Source organism: Panthera onca, chromosome B1 (assembly GCF_046562875.1).
Source record: "Panthera onca isolate mPanOnc1 chromosome B1, mPanOnc1 haplotype 2, whole genome shotgun sequence".
In the NCBI taxonomy this organism is placed as follows: Eukaryota; Metazoa; Chordata; class Mammalia; order Carnivora; family Felidae; genus Panthera; species Panthera onca.
In genome coordinates this window covers 184,124,937-184,141,166 of record NC_138342.1, presented here as the reverse complement: position 1 = coordinate 184,141,166, position 16,230 = coordinate 184,124,937, and the positions used below count along the sequence as shown (strand labels likewise).

At 42.0% G+C, this 16,230-nt stretch overlaps 1 protein-coding gene and 1 long non-coding RNA gene across 6 annotated transcripts in view; one reads left to right on the top strand and one right to left on the bottom strand.

Annotated features, from left to right (window-relative positions):
* The window catches only part of LOC144616098 (uncharacterized), a 42,082-nt gene extending 36,255 nt beyond the window's left edge, over positions 1-5,827 (bottom strand). The window contains exons 1-2 of the long non-coding RNA XR_013555012.2: positions 5,741-5,827; positions 4,534-4,580 (exon numbers count right to left, since the gene is read on the bottom strand). This is a non-coding gene — a long non-coding RNA (uncharacterized LOC144616098). The remainder of the gene's footprint in view (positions 1-4,533; positions 4,581-5,740) is intronic.
* Positions 5,472-16,230, top strand: part of MTUS1 (microtubule associated scaffold protein 1) — a 172,158-nt gene continuing 161,399 nt past the window's right edge. For 2 of the 5 annotated variants that reach the window (XM_060653060.3, XM_060653059.3), the window contains exon 1: positions 6,034-6,287. The gene's annotated coding sequence lies outside the window, so the exon portion shown is untranslated. Of the gene's footprint in view, positions 5,821-6,031; positions 6,288-16,230 lie in introns of those variants that run through there. The other 3 variants (XM_078445378.2, XM_060653058.3, XM_060653061.3) reach the window with 3 other exon arrangements.

The window sequence follows — 16,230 nt, the reverse complement described above, 5'->3', positions numbered from 1 at the left end:
AATGCATAAAGAGCCAACCAGTGGACCAGGCCTGGAGGCTGGTCACAATGCAGCAACACTGAACCCATTAGGCCTCAGGGATTTGCACTCTTTTCAGGGGATCACTGATCAGTTGGCAGGGCCTAAAGGGGATGGGGGCAAATTGGAAGGCTGCCCCCAGCTCCCTAAGGGCTTACATTTGGCCAAGAGAACAAGCCAGAGGCATACATTACAAGCAAATTCAAAAAGTCTAGGTAAACTGGGATAGTGCCAAAGGTATGAGACTTCAAAGCCACAGACTTGTTATTACATTTGTCACGAAGCAATAAATAGTTTGAAATTGAAAATACATCCCCTTTTTAAGGGAAGACTCCATCTTATTGGAGCAAATATTAACCAATTCCAAGTGTGACACAGTTATGATTCATTGTCAAGAGTAGATTACACACACCAGTAGTTTCTTGAGTCATGACATTTTAAGCACTCAAAGTAAACATTTTCAAAGTGGTTGCATAACAAACTGGTGGTGCTATATTTTTCTTAATTTCTTCCTAATATGCAGAGGTCAAAAGCAGAATGGCAGGACAAGTTGTTTGTGTGTGAGCTAAGATAATTTTGGCATCATGCTGTAAGAATGGCTCCTTCTACAGAGTCTATAAATGGAATAGAAGGATTGTGGAAGATGCCTTCCAAGATATGGGAGGATGAAAGAGTTTCTCAGATGCTCTCAGGTCATTCTGAAGAGGGGAAACCGTATTTCCTTATTGCTACTGCTCTGAACTTGCCACAAGAAAGTTCTTTCTTGCGATAGATACTTGATTTACAAATCTGCAGCCTTCTACACAAGAACATTCCTACCCTGATAGTTACCCTTCTGGAATATTGATAGGAGAGTCTACTTAATTCTCCAAGTCCACTGGGAAGCGGGATGGATAATGAGAAACCCGGGAGTTATTTGTGAATAAATCAAGACCATTGACTGGTCTCATACTGCTTTCTTGCAATCATTGCTACAGCTAGTTAATGTGTGTATTTGACCATGCATGTCTCACCATCTCGGGACACAGGACTTAAATGTCATGTGGCTATTTGCAATATACATTTTCTGTCAACAGAAATAGGAAAAAGGTCATCCACAGGGTCAAAAAATTCCAGTATTCTGGGTCTTTGTTACTTCTACAGTTCTTCAGCACCTATCAAATGGTTGGCTGACTACATAATTTCTGGAATGCGTTTAAAGCAACTGAGTCTCACTCTGAGGCAAAGGATCTGTGGGCATGTTAGAATTTTACCATGAGCTTGACTTTCAGAAGGATATATGAAAAAACTGCTATACACACACATATCTATTTACAATCAGTCCTTGCTGTTATAAGGCTTGATTGACATTGGCCTAGTCCCTGAGTGGGTAAATCATCTCGAGATAAATTTTATGATAATACTTCGGTTTTTTTTTTTTTTCAAAGCCGCTATGTAAAATAACCACATGAAGTTTCTTACCATATTATATATATTGGTGTTTTCTATTCGGGAAATGTTGATCTGAAACAGGAGTGAAAAATTTTTCTTTTTGAAATTAGTGCTAAGAAGAGCTTTGCTTCCCTTGAAGAACTCTCAGCCTCTTCTGAAAACAGCAATTATGTAACTGGTTGGGACACTTGGCTACCAGGAAGCTCAGTGGCTTACTTTGGTTACTCATTTGAATGTTTACTCTTACCTGTAAGTTTTGCCTTGGATCCTATTTTATACTTCTAAACATCTATTTATTTTTTTTAATTTACTGTGACTATCTTTTAGAGTTATTCAAACCCCTCATTCAATGTAGTGGAGATATAAGTAAATATAAATAAGTAATGAATTTTTAAAAAGCGATCAAGTTTGGGAATAAAATGACTCCATGACTTTCTCACCACTTAAATCAGTGTATTGTAGTTTCCATTTTGGGAATTGAGCCTGAAATTCTTTTTTTCATTTCTGATTGAACGCAACTTCGAGAAAATTAGCTGAAAACTCTACTCCAGGGAGATGTCAATGTTAATAAAATTCTAACGAATTTGCTAAGTCATCATTTCACCATAATCACAGAATGTTAGAATTTTATGTACCGAATACTTCCTTTCTAGATAAACTAGAGAAGAAATGGTTTGAAAGCATCAATTAGGCATTCTTCTTCCCCCCCCTCCTCCCCACCAACACATGTGTTATTTGACAACTTATTTTATCTGTAAGTGAAATTAGTAGGGAAAGAATTTTAGTCATTCTTGATGTCAAAACCTCAAGCAGTGAAAAGTTCTTAAATATTGGAATGGGTATCATTATTTACATGGTTCAAAATCCAAAAAATACAAAATTATATCTAGTGAAAAGTTTCTTGTCAAATTCTGCCCTCCAGATGCCAAGGTCCCTTCCCAAGATACAGCCAATATTATCAGTTTCTGACATATCTTTTCAGAAATATTTTATGCTTATACAAATTTATGTATATATGCTTACATACAAGAGTGTATAATTGCCCTTTTTTTTTAATTTTTAAAATTTGTTTGAGAGAGAGAGAGAGAGTGGGCAAGTGGAGGAGAAGGAGATAGGGCGGAAAAGAGAGAGAGAGAGAGAGAGAGAGAGAGAGAGAGAGAGAATCCCAAGCGGGTTCCGTGGTCAGTACAGAGCCCGACTCCAGGCTCCATCGATGATGCTGGGATCATGACCTGAGCCAAAATCAAGAGTCGGATGCTCAACTGACTGAGCCACCCAGGTGCCCCTAATTCCTCCTTTTTTTTAAAATATGGATTAATGTTCTTATAGTTAAAAAAAGTTTTTTTTTAACGTTTATTTATTTTTGAGACAGAGCGAGACAGAGCACGAATGGGGGAGGGTCAGAGAAAGAGGGAGACACAGAATCTGAAACAGGCTCCAGGCTCTGGGCTGTCAGCACACAGCCCAACGCGGGGCTCGAACTCACGGACCGTGAGATCATGACCTGAGCCGAAGTCGGACGCTCAACCGTCTGAGCCACCCAGGCACCCCAATCCCTCCCTTTTAAAAGAAAATGTAGCATACTATAGATAATTGTTTTGAATTTTTTAAAAATTGTGCACATAAAGTGTCTGGGATAACATCGTAAAAAAGTACAAAGAGCTTTTACTTTTTTAAAGTTTTTTTAATTACTAGAACATAGAGCAGTGCTTATTAACATTGCCATGTAACACACTTGTTTATTTCTTTAAAAAATTTTTTTTTAATGTTTACTTATTTTTGAGAGAGACAGAGTGCAAGAGAGAGAGGGAGACACAGAATCTGAGGCTGTCAGCGCAGAGCTCCGACACAGGGCTTGAACTCACAAACCGCGAGATCATGACCTGAGCCAAAGTCTAACAGACCCTTTACCGACTGAGCCCCTCAGGTGCCCCACACATTTATTTAAATTAAAATTTTATTTTAGTTTTTTTCCCCCCATTCTTCGTCATTCTTTTTCCTCATTGTCATCAAATGGACAAGCTTATACACATCTACCATTTCTTGTGTATTGAAAGATGAATTATGTTTAGACTTACTGCCTCAAAGGACATGTGCACTTACGGTTTCGTTACGTAGTATGAATTGCTCTCAATGGAGGTCATTCTAATTTACATGCACATCAGCATTGTCACTGCCTGTTTCTCCAAATTTTTGCTAACACGCAGTGGTTATCAAACTTTTCAATCTTTGCAGTTCTGATAAATGAAAAAGTGTTTTTTCTATGTAGTTTCAATTTGCATTTTTCTAGTACAGAAAAAAATTCTGGTAACGTTTTTTTTTTTCTTAAGGACAAAGGACCCCTAAGTTGTGTGGAGTTATTATCTGACCCTTAACAGGTTCCTGGAGTCTGGAGCAGGTTAACACTGGAGTTCAGAGATCAAGAATATGGCAACATGCCCAGAGCCAACATGGAAAGAAAAGTCAGCAGGCCCCACTTCAAGCATATTTGCCTTGACAGAGTCCCTGATGATGTCCCTAGAAGGTAACTTCTGTTTTTATGTGCATGCAATTACAAGCAAAGATTCAGATTTCCCAATGACCACAGAAGTTGCTTCTAATTACTTAGGTGAGGGGTGTTTTTTTTCTCTTTCCTTTCCTGCAATTTATCCCTCAGAAAAATGAAGTAAAACAGGTTCTATATTTACAGATATAACTAAGTCACACAATAGAACTATGGGGGGGTTGGACCAAATCACCTGGGTCACATGAGGGTTATAAAGATTAAATGATATGTTTAACACTAGGACTATTCTGTTGAGGAAGGAGGCATGTTGCTAATTAGCATAATTGCCCCCTCACTTGCAGGAACTATGTCAGTGGGTTTGTTTTTGGGTTTTGGTTTTAGTGCTTTTGCATAAGGGAGAATCATTCATTGGTGTTTAAAGCTGTATCTGCTTAAAAATAATCGTATGCCTTTTCCTAAAGTCCTAGATACGTTCCATGTCTGTCCTTGAAATAAGTACTTCAAAAGCAAGCAAGAATTGTCGCACAGTAGAATAAAAAGACTAGGTCATGACTTAGGCCGGATGCCTTTGCGCTTACCTCTGGCTAGCTGTGTGACCTCAGTAAGTCACTTGAGCTTTCTTCAACTGAAAAATGGAGATAATAAACTGATCTATTTACTTGGGTCTTATTGAGGAAATATTGGGACATTGTACATATGAAAAGTCTGCAACTATAAATGACAATACATCTGTTAGTTGATCTAATGTTGATAGTATAGAAAACTTAAACACAGTATCCTCAGATTAATTCTCTGAAAAGACTTATTTCTCTTAAAAAGCCTTTAGCAAGTCCAAACCAGTTAATTATTACTATTGTTTTAATTTTGGTCTCCTGCACCTGGGTGGCTCAGTCAGTTAAGCCACCCACTCTTGGTTTCAGCTCAGGTTAGGATTTGAGGGTTAATGAAATCGAGCCCCGTTTATGGCTCCACACTGACAGCACAGAGCCTGCTTGGGATTCTCTCTCTCCCTGTCTCTGCCCCTCCCCTGCTCACTCACGTGCTCTCTCGCTCTCAAAATAACTAAACTTAAAGAAAAAAAAGAGATATTTAAGATTTTGATCTCAGGTTGTCTGACATTTAACAGTTAAAAATATGCCAATAGAATAAAACATTTTATGAACGTAATGGACAGCTATGGATGAAATTCGTTCAGTTTAGCAAAGAAGGACCTCATTTGTGTTTAGAGAAAAGTGGGTCGGCCTCGTTTATCTCCCTGGTGTTGTATTCTGTACACGTTTTATTCTAAGATCTAACAGCAGGAGCTCATTTCTTTAACCTTTACTAGGGGTTTGCTAGTAAACGTCTTAGTAGGACGAAGCTAAAACAGACCAGGAGTCTGACACTCTGAAGAGACCATCGGTGCTGGTTCCTAGCACACCTCCGCCCCGATCCTTCTGCGACCTCCCCACTCCCTCCCCCCCCCGGCCCGCCCTTGCTGCAATGCCCCACGGCTAGCTGGAAGCCAGAGAGCTCGCAAGGATAAGCGAGGGGGCAAGAGCCGGGAGTAGGCAGAACTCCAGTCGCCCGCGGGGACCTGCGTGATCTGGGGACGCGCGGCTCAGGCAGGTGTGCGGTCAGCAGCCCGGGGCGCCGCGTCGCACGTGGCAACAGGTGCAGCGCGGTCCCGGGCAGACGCCCGGGTCTGGGGCGCGTCGGCATTTAGCCCGGGAGCTTGCGGGGCTTCGGGACTGGGACGCGGGAGCGCAAGAGGGGGCAGCGAAGCGGCTGGCGGAGCTCGCCAACCTGCGAGCGGAGCAGAGTCGAGCGCAGCCGAGCGGAGCCGAGCGGAGCGCGGCTGGGGCCGCCCTGGCCTGCGTGCCGAGGTACAGCCACGAGCGACTTGCAAGTGTCTCGGGGCACAGCCCCCCCTTGGTCGCCGCCTGCCCTTTGTCTCCAGCTGCAAGGCGCAGGCTGGGGCCGCCTGGAAGGGGAGGCTGCGGGCCCGGGGGTGGGGGGGCAGAGGCGGCGGCGCTTTTCTATTTACAAGTTTCCCGAACTCCCCGCCCTTGCTCCACCCCCAGCGGCTCGGGAGGCGGGGAGGCTGGGACGCCCCGGACTCCGGGTTCCCGCCCGGCTGCTGCAGCCTCCGCTGGCCTGCGGGGGTGGGGTGAGGGCCTGGCCCTGTGTCCTCAGGTGCGCACGCTGCCCGCCGGGCACTGATTGCGCCGCGGGCCTCCGGGGTGGGCCTGGAGCGCCTCCGCCGGGGGTCCGGAGGGCGCCCGGGCTTGCAGTCTTGGTTTCCCCCGTCCTGCGTCTCGGCTCCCGGAGGAGGAGGAGAGAGGAGCTGCGGGTAAGCGCGGAGTTGAGGCGATTCCCGCAGCCCGGCCTGTCCGAGGTGGAGATCTCAGGCGAGGGTGGCGAGGGGACCTCCAGGACGCGACCGTCACAGGGTGACGGGACTAGCTTTGAGGGAGGGGGCGGGTATTCCCGGGGCTTGGGTGGGGGCAAAGTTGGGGAGAAGCGGGGAGGCACCCGCAGTGGAGCGGAGGCTGTGCGGGGAGCGGGTCTCACGTGGGGTCAGCTCAGCTGGTGCGGCGGGGACGGATGCGGATCTCCGTAGCTGTCACCTTCAAAGTGACCCGAGGGGTTTCCAGTAGACTCAGCCTGACAGGCATCTGCTCAGCCGGAAGCCACCCACCAGACACCTGACCCGCGGGGCCGGCAGTCCTGGCCTCGCGCGGTGCGGTTCGCTCGGGCCCATTCTCAGCTAAAGCACCCGGGGCTGAAAATGTGGCGTTCCTGAGGTTTGCTGCAACTCCCAAGGCCCTCCGTCCCGAGCCTGCCTACTTCCTGCAGCTCACTTGCGCTTTCCTAGCTCTCTAGAAAAATCCGTTCCAAAGTAAGGTCACCTGATTGACGACTAATGTGTTTTCTTACCTTACATCCTCTTCTCCGTTTTCAAGACGTACTCTTTGCTGCTAAGTTATTTGTTGCCTTTGAGTTGGAATAACTTATTTTGGACTAAGAATAGGAGAGATTAATTTTCACGTAATTTTTCACATACTCTGTTAACTACAACGGAGTATTCAGCAGTGGGTGTGTAAGAAAGGAAATCCAGTGTGTTTGTTTGAATAAAATCAAAGTCTTAGGCAGAACGGGGGAGGGGTGTAACAGGCAGCGTTCAGGTTTTGCCAGGTGAAGGGATTTCAATCTCCATCCCACTAAATCCTTAGCCCTGGGGGTGGAGGGTGGGGTGCAGGTGTGAGGAGTGGAGGGAAGGAGGGCGGCAATCTGGGAGGGAGGGGAATAAAAAGGAAATGAGTCGCTGCTTCCTGGGAACCTATGACCTCCTTAAGGAGTCTAGATAACACCCAGATAACTGTGTGTGGTTAACCTGAAGAAGAACTGAAGCGCTTGGAAATGCAATAAGGTAGACCAACTAGTTTGTCAGGGATCATTGGGCCAGGAAATGATGGACAATTTAAATTGAAACAGTGATGCCCTCCCTATTTGTATAGTGCTTTGCAATGTATGAAATGCATTTATTGGTATTTTTCTTTCTCTTTATCGTTCTTTTTCTTGATATTTTTCTTAAATGCAGCATTCCATAAAGAAATTATACAAAGAAATGATTGGAACTACTTATCCTTAGAAATAAAAACATAGTAGAAATTGAGTTTAAGATATATTTAACTCGTGCCAACTTTTCCACTTCTTAAAACTGTCTTTATGTGGAGAAAATAGTGCTTGGAGAAGAGCTGCGCCTTTCCATTCTGTATCAGTAATGCATGGTTGCAATTTGGGATTATTTCATAGGGTTATAAAATTCCGGCTAGATTTCTTTGTTGGTATTTCAGTTACTAGTCTTAAGCACTTAGAAAGCATGTCCCATGTACCCTTAATTCTGAGTAAGGTTCTTTTTACGTCTATTAGAACAACCTCTGTGTCCTGGAGTAGAGACCATTGCAAACCAGATTGTGTTTGTTGATAAGAGATAGTTGTGCATTGTACATACCATTAGGAACAACATTCCTCAAAATGGCTTTGTTCCAATTTCTAAAGTAATGCTTGCTGTAAAAAAAAAAAAAAAAAAAAAAAAAAAAAAAAGGTAGATTCAGAAAAAGTGTAAGTGTTAAATAATTCCACCACCCAAATATAATCGCAATGTTTTCTTCATGCTTGTTAACACATAACATAAATAGGTTTATTTTTTATAATTACATTTATGCACGTACAGATTGCATGCTGATTTTTTTTCCTGCGTAACTTAGGAAAAAGCTCACCTATCATTACAGTTCTGCAAGAGTTTTATTTTAGTGGCTACATAATGTTACATTATATAGAGGTAACATGGTTGTTTATAAGCTGAACTTTTATTTCCAGTTACTGTTAAATATATACTGTTGCAACAAATATCCTTTATAAAACCTTATCTACAGGGCATATTTCCTTAGGATGGAGTCCTTGAAATACAGTTGATGGCTCAAAGATCTCTGGAGACAGATGGACCATTTGCTTTGCAAAAAATGTTTTACACAAGTATGATACCACTAGCACTCTGAGAGTCCTTGTGTTACTATAATGTTGTAACATGGGGGCTCACTCTTAAAAGGAAAAATAATTCCTTTTATTAAAAAAATTTTTTTTAATGTTTATTTTTTGAAGGAGAGAGAGAGAGAGAGCATGAGCCTGTAAGGGGCAGAGAGAGAAAGGGAAAAACAGAATCTGAAGCGGGCTCCAGGCTCTGAGCTGTCAGCACAGAGCCTGACGAGGGCCTGAACTCACTGTGAGATCATGACCTAAGCTGGAAGTCAGACGCCTAAATGACTGAGCCACCCAGGCACCCTGGAAAAATAATTCTTCTAGCTCTATAAGTGAACAGTGCTTTCTTTATATCTAAATTTCCATTTCTTTTATTACAAATTATGTATACCAAAAAAAATTAAGTTATTTTTAATTTTTATTCCTTTTTAATTGAATGTAGGACCACATTTTTTTCTATTGGGGTATTAATACCTTTCTATTCATAAGAACTTTTATGGATTGATAATCTTTCACCTTTCATGTTGCATATCTTTCTTCCCCATTATGTCTTGGTCTTATAAAGACCAGTAGTACATGTTTATAGTGGTTTTGACTTAGAGATGTTCTAGATTTTAATGTAGCCAAGTCTGTTGACTTTCTCAAAAACATAATTAACACTTTTGAATCCTAGCTTAAATACATGACCGTGGCAGAAGATGACTTTTAAAAGAACCCCCCTGCCCCCCATGTACCCTTAATTTTGAGTAAGGTTCTTTTCAGATCCATTAGAACAACCTCTGTGTACTGGAGTAGAGACCATTGCCAACCAGATTGTGTTTGTTGATAAGTAATAGTTGTGCATTGTATATACCATTAGGAACAACATTCCTCAAAATCAGAACAGAAAGTTTTGAATTACAGGGAACAAAAATGTTTGAGGTATGTTGTTCTGTGATAATGTCAACTAGGCTCACCATCCATCTAGTTTTACTCATTTGTAGTAGTAGTATTTTGCTGTTCAATGATTGTTATAGTTCCATACTGAATTGGTGATGAGTCTTGATATCCAGACAGATGTATATGTAGTTTAAAAGTTGTCCCAAATTTCCAATATTATTGATAGATGAAACTATTGAAAGAGGGGAAAAAAACCTCCTGACTTCCCAGACTTGAGTTCTCTTTCCATACTATGGAAGCTTAAGTACATCCTGAGAACTTTTAGAAGCCTCGTTGAGGGTGCTCTCCATGTCTGAGGACCCACAAATAAACCACTGGACCATACATCAGCCAGGAAGGTGAGGTTGGTGTGCTGTGTGTGTGTGAGGGCACTTAAAAATGCACCCCAACTTTCTCTACAGGCAGGTGAGCCTACCACGAGGTGACCTCCCCCACTGGCCTGGCAGGGACTTAGACAGCAGTGACTGTGGCCTTTAGAGAGGTGAGGAGAGACTGAGGGTGAGTGACTGTGGGCTGTAGTTGAAGGACTAGGTCATAAGGCGTATGACTTCACCAGCCTGAAATTTGGTTCGGAAAAGCCAGCTTTACGCATGGTTCCCCAAACTTGACTTAGGGAAATCTGTTATAACCAAGTCACTGAGTTCGACTGGCCAACGACTTCTTCTAAAGATGTATTTTTCTAGGGGCGCCTGGGTGGCTCAGTCAGTTAAACATCTCACTTTGGCTCAGGTCTCGCAGTTCGTGGGTTTGAGCCCCGCGTCGGGCTCTGTGTTGACAGCTCAGAGCCTGGAGCCTGCTTCGGATTCTGTGTCTCCCTCTCTCTCTGCCCTTCCCCCACTCTCTCTCTCTCTTTCAAAAATGTTAAAAAAATTTTTTTTAAGATGTATTTTTCTAAATCAAGTTTCTACAAGATTGCTGAAATGACCACAGTATTATTTGAAATCAGTTCTAACTCTTCTATGTGGGCAGTTATCCAGGATATTAATGCATGATTTTTTTTGTTCATTTGGCTCCAGATGAAAAAGATTTTTCCATTTTGGGGATGACAGATTTGAGGGCTAATCTTTACTCTGTAGACAAATACAGTAAAACTTCACTTTCATACACAGCAAGGTATTTTGCAATTGGTGATTGCCCTGACGTATCATGTTGACACAATCAAGGAAGAAAGGGTTTGCTCAACAAATACAGAGTAGTAAGCCAGTTTGAATCTAGAGGTGTTTTACTTAAGTAAATAGCTTTCAAGCCCTTCAGAATTCCATTTTTGCATCTCTATCTTTGATTCCCAAACAGCCTCATTTATTTAAAAAAAATTTTTTTTTATGTTTATTTCTGAGACAGAGACAGAGCATGAGTGGGGGAGGGGCAGAGAGGGAGGGAGACAGAGAATCTGAAGCAGGCTCCAGGTTCTGAGCTGTCAGCACAGAGCCTGACAGGGGGCTCGAACTCACAAACCGTGAGATCATGACCTGAACGAAAGTTGGTTGCTCAACCGACTGAGCCACCCAGGTGCCCCACCTCATTTATTCATTAAAGCTAATAGGTTGGGGGTGCCTGGATGGCTCGGTTAAGCATCCGACTTCACCTCAGGTCAAGATCTCATGGTTAATGAGTTTGCGCCCCGTGTTGGGCTTTGTGCTGACAGCTCAGAGCCTGGAGCCTGCTTCGGATTCTGCATCTCTCTCTCTCTCTCTCTTTGCCCCTTCCCCTCTCATGCTCTGTCTCTCTCTCTCTCAAAAATAAACATTTAAAAAAAATTGAAAAAGCTAGTAGGTTTTCCTTAGCCTGCAGTTTATGCCCAATATTGAAGAGAAAATATTTCAAGATAAACTGTATTTAAGTCTTGCTAATAGTCGTATATCTAAGTTCATGAATGTTCTGTGTATGTATTACTTGCATGAGTAAAAGTAAGAAAAATCACTAATCCTACCACTATTCTAACATAGAAGTTTTATTTCATTTTGAAGTTGTAAAACTAAAGATCGTTTTAAAGTCCCTTAAAGTTTGTCTTGAGGAGACATGTTTACTTGTTAGTAGGGTTGACTCAGTTCTTTTTGAGCATTGAAAGGTCATGTGAAGGTAGTACATAAGTTTCTCAAAGTAGCTGCAAAGGGCAAAGTGGTCACTGGGAAGTTAACTTCCAGGTAGTGTAGTTTCCCCGAAATTGTACCCATTTCTTGTGCAGTAAGAGTTGTGCTAAGTGGAAGGGGAGGTCTGGCCAGCTTGGCACTCTGTGTGCACAGGAAGAAAAAGAGCAGAACAAAACAGACTAAGAATGTGTCAGTCTTAAAGATAAGGTGCCATGGAGAGAGGGGTTTAAAGCCATCAAATTCTGTATTTTCACTCTGTAAAAATTTTTTTGGTGTTTGTTTTGAGACACACACACACACACACACCCACACACCCACATGGCACGAGCAAGCGAAAGGCAGAGAGAGAGGGAGACACAGAATTCGAGGCAGGCTCCAGGCTCCGAGCTGTCGGCACAGAGCCCAATGCGGGGTTCATACTCAAGACCTGCGAGATCATGACCTGAGCTGAAGTTGGACGCCTAACTGGCTGAGCCACCCAGGTGCCCCTTCACTCTATTAAATACGTGTAAATGTTTGCACCTTCTCAACTTATAGTCATTGCAAAGAAAATTAATGTTCATGTTCATGGGCCAATCAACCACGATTCCCCTGATCTTCTACAATTAACTAAAACATTTAGAGACATTGGTGTCCTAAATTGGCATTGAGAAAGCAATCGTTAAGAGTAGGAAGGAGAGGTGTAAAAATATATTCTTGTTTAAACATAAAGCTTATATAATTTTGGCTTATATAACACTGGCAGTGTTCGTTACGTCTTGACTGCGGGGTTACTTCTACACTTTTTTTTTGCATTGAAAACTTGGTAACATTGGGGTGCCTGAGTGGCTCAGTCAGTGGCGTCCAACTTTGGCTCAGGTCATGATCTCGCGGTTCATGAGTTGGAGCCCTGCATTGACTCTGTGCTGACAGCTCAGAGCCTGGAGCCTGCTTCGGGTTGTGTGTCCCCCTTTCTCTCTGCCCCTCCCCCAGTCATGCTCTGTCTCGCTCTTTCAAAAATAAACATTAAAAAAAATTGAAAAACTTGGTAATATTTATGTGAGTATTATTTACATATATACCACTATTGAAGAAAATGTCACTATTTCTTCACCTTATTTCAGATAAACAGTTCATTTGTGTTTAGAAGTATTGAGTGACAAATGAAAAATTCTCTTAAGTTTGTGTCTTAAGATGGTTTTCATGATTGTTAATAATTGACATCAAGTTAAAACTGCATGTTCTCTTTTTTTTTTTTAAGTTTATATTTGAGAGAGGCAGAGAGTGGGAGAGAGAGAATTCCAGCTAACAGTGTGGAGCCTGCTATGGGGCTCAAGCCCATCAACTATGAGATCATGACCGGAGATGAAATCTAGTCAGATGCTTAACTGACTAAGCCACCTAGGCACCCCTAAAACTGCATCTTCTTTTAAAACAAAACTCACTTGGTAAGCTGCATGGAACAAAAATAGAAGCTTGTATAGATATAAGCCATGTAAGAGCAGACCTTCAAAAATGATCTCCTCCCCCTTTCCACCCTGTCAAGTCAGTTGAGTTGTATTTGCCAGAATAAGTGCCAGTTAAAACACCTTGTGCTATGAAAAGCCTGGGTTTTAGTTCTCTAGTAAACTGCTATACTGTAGTCCTCTTATTCTAGGCAAACTAGGGAATTGAACTCTATGTGCGCATTTCTACTAATCTAACTCAATAGATTATAATTCAAGCAAGGGTCCCAGAATTCCTACTTGTTGGTGATAGAGTCAGAAGGATTGGAGAAATGAGAAATGGGTGAAAAAGCATACATTTTTCTATCTGCAAGAAAAACGCACTTGTTTTATTAGATCTTCAGTCTGGACTCCATATGTAGAACCCATTTATGTGGAGTGTTATATAGTTAGAATTATGTTTTCATGTTAAATGGTAAATACAAGGCACGAGTAAGAATCCTTGCTGTTAAAAAACTGTGTGGCAAGCCTCAGACTATGTATTGAGCACTCCCTGTGGTCCAGATGTTGGTTGTGCAAGGTAGAAGGGCACAGACGTGGAAAAAAGAATTGGCTCCCATTCTCAGAGGAGTCATCAGAAAAGCCTCAACCGTTGGGAGAAGTGCAGTATGGAGAATGTTAGTGTCGAGGGTCCTAGAAATATCCTTCCCAGATCGTTAACATTGTGCCATGTGTTGAGAATTCTACCTGCTACGTTGAGCAAATTTTGGTAAAGCTAAGTCTGTTTTCACATTTTTGGCTACCTACAGGCTCTTCCTCCTTAATGGTGGATCGTGATTACTCTCAGAATTGTTGAGAAGCAGGATGCTTAGCAGTGCTGTCTAGTTTCACTTACTTGCTCTGGATAATCTTTTTAGTGACCTCTTCCAACGTATTTTTGTTGAAACTTGTAAGCTTCTTGAGGACAGGGTCTAAACCTGATGACGTCGGTCGTATTTGCACTTTTGTAATGATTTGCACCAGATGTAGCCTGGAACAAATCATCTAGAGACTAATGGCATGGGAGTTTGAAATTCTTTCTTGCATCAGTCACAGCTACTAGAAGGTCTTTTAAGTCAGAGATAATAATTTACGTACTGCTTTTCTAGACTTTCCTCTTTGTCCTGTCCCTCACCCCCTGTGACAGACCCAGCAAACCTAGAGAGGCAGCCTCACTGGTGGCCCTGTGTCCTTCTGAAAGCTGGTAGCAGTTAGGACAAGGTATGAGGTTCCTATTTCTTAGGAGTTACAGTTCTGTTTCATAATAAAGTGCCAGTCTCAGAACATCTGGCAAACTCATGTGCAAATACTTGTACCGAATTAATTCCACTTGTGATAATTGATTACATTCTCCATTGGTGCAGACCATCACAGGCTAACCATTTCTCATACAGACGGGCTGTTTCTTGTTTCCAGAAATATGTATTTACGTTTTCTTTTTGTTTTTAATTTTTAAAGTGTTTTTATTTATTTTTGAGACAGAGAGACAAAGCATGAGCAGGGGAGGGGCAGAGAGAGAGAGAGGGAGACACAGAATCTGAAGCAGGCTCCAGGCTCTGAGCTATCAGCACAGAGCCTGATGTGGGGCTTGAACTCACAGACTGTGAGATCATGACCTGAGCCAAAGTCAGGTGCTAAACGGACTGAGCCACCCAGGCACCCCTGTATTTACATTTTAAAAAGCAATTCAGATGAATTTTCAGTCTGGGATTGTTCTTTCTCTCCTTGGACTTCGTAAGATTTATTTCAGAGCAGTTTTGCATTTCTCTAAAACTTTTTGATGGCCCACAAAACTTGCTGGTTATTGAATTTGACTTTGTGCTCTTTAATAGTTGACTTTTTAATTTAAGGCTTAAAAACTTCTGATTGTGCTTTATGGAGCTATTAATGGCAGCTGTGTGGAGGAATTTACCAATTCATTTTACTTCCAGCATAAGAGGGGTGGTCTAGTCAATAAAATGGGAATGGAGATAGGAAAAATGCTGCATTTCTCTTTTCAGGAAAAACTTTAAATGATTTTATATTTGGAGCATGACTGTGGTGTCAGAAAATGGTTAGCTCTTATTATGCTGAACCCTTAAAATTTGAAATGTACACAATCAAATGAAAATTATTTTCTGCTTAAGTGATATAAGTATAAGCCTCCAGGACAAGGTATTGTTTTTTTTTGTTTTTTTTTTTTTTATCTTGTTTTTATTAAGATTGGAATAATGGAGGTATTTCAACATTTAGCTGGATTTTACTCACCCTGATGTCCAGTTTGAAACTTTGGACACATACTTTGTTGTAGAATTGGAAAAAATGTTACTGATGTCCAGTACATTGGGTACAGGAGTCTAATGAGGAGTGTACAGACTTCAGAATTTGACCAAGCTGGGTTCACGTCTGAGATCTTCTGTGTTAGCCACGTGGATTCGGTAAGTTACTTTCTTTTGCACCATTACCCCATGAGGACAGTGGGGATAATACCTGCCACCTGGGGTTATTCTACCACAGTGCCAAATATATGTCATCTCTTCTGATTCATGGCTAGGAAGTTTCATTTAATTTCCTCACCCGAACTTTGATAGGGTGGTTGCTTGGGTCTGTGGATGCTGCTCTCTTTTGGGAATTCAATTCCAGGTACAAGAGCATGATCACTTTTCCTGAAAAAAGAATTGGTTTATACCAGTAACAGTTGAGTGTATTTATTCTTCGACTCCAGCTTCGTCACCTCTTGATTTTCTTCGGAGTTTGAGTTTAGTGAGTTCCTGATAATTTTTTAGGATAATTTGTTACATTTGAGCTGCGGTTTTGTTGTTGCTTTTTGTTTTTGAATTTTATTGATGTATTTTGAGAGCAAGAGAGGGTGCACAAACAGGGGAGTAACAGAGAGAGAGCGGGAGAGAGAGAATCCCAAGCAGGCTCCATGATATCAGTGCAGAGCCCAATGCGGGGCTCGAACTCACAAACCACGAGATCATGACCTGAGCGGAAATCAACAGTTGGACGCCCATCTGACTAAGCTCCCTGGGTGCCCCATTGAGCTGTGTTTTTTTAATCAAAGCAAAAGGAAATGAAAATCCAGGATTGCCACTTACACACACACACACACACACACATACACATATAGACACATAAACACATGCTCCACACAAATATGATTAAAATCAAAGTGAACAATAACTCTGTATGTTTTTGGATAGTACCTTGGAAATGGGACATTAAGGACCTTTTCACTCACTTAACACACCATCCCTTGTAAGGTGGACAGCACAGG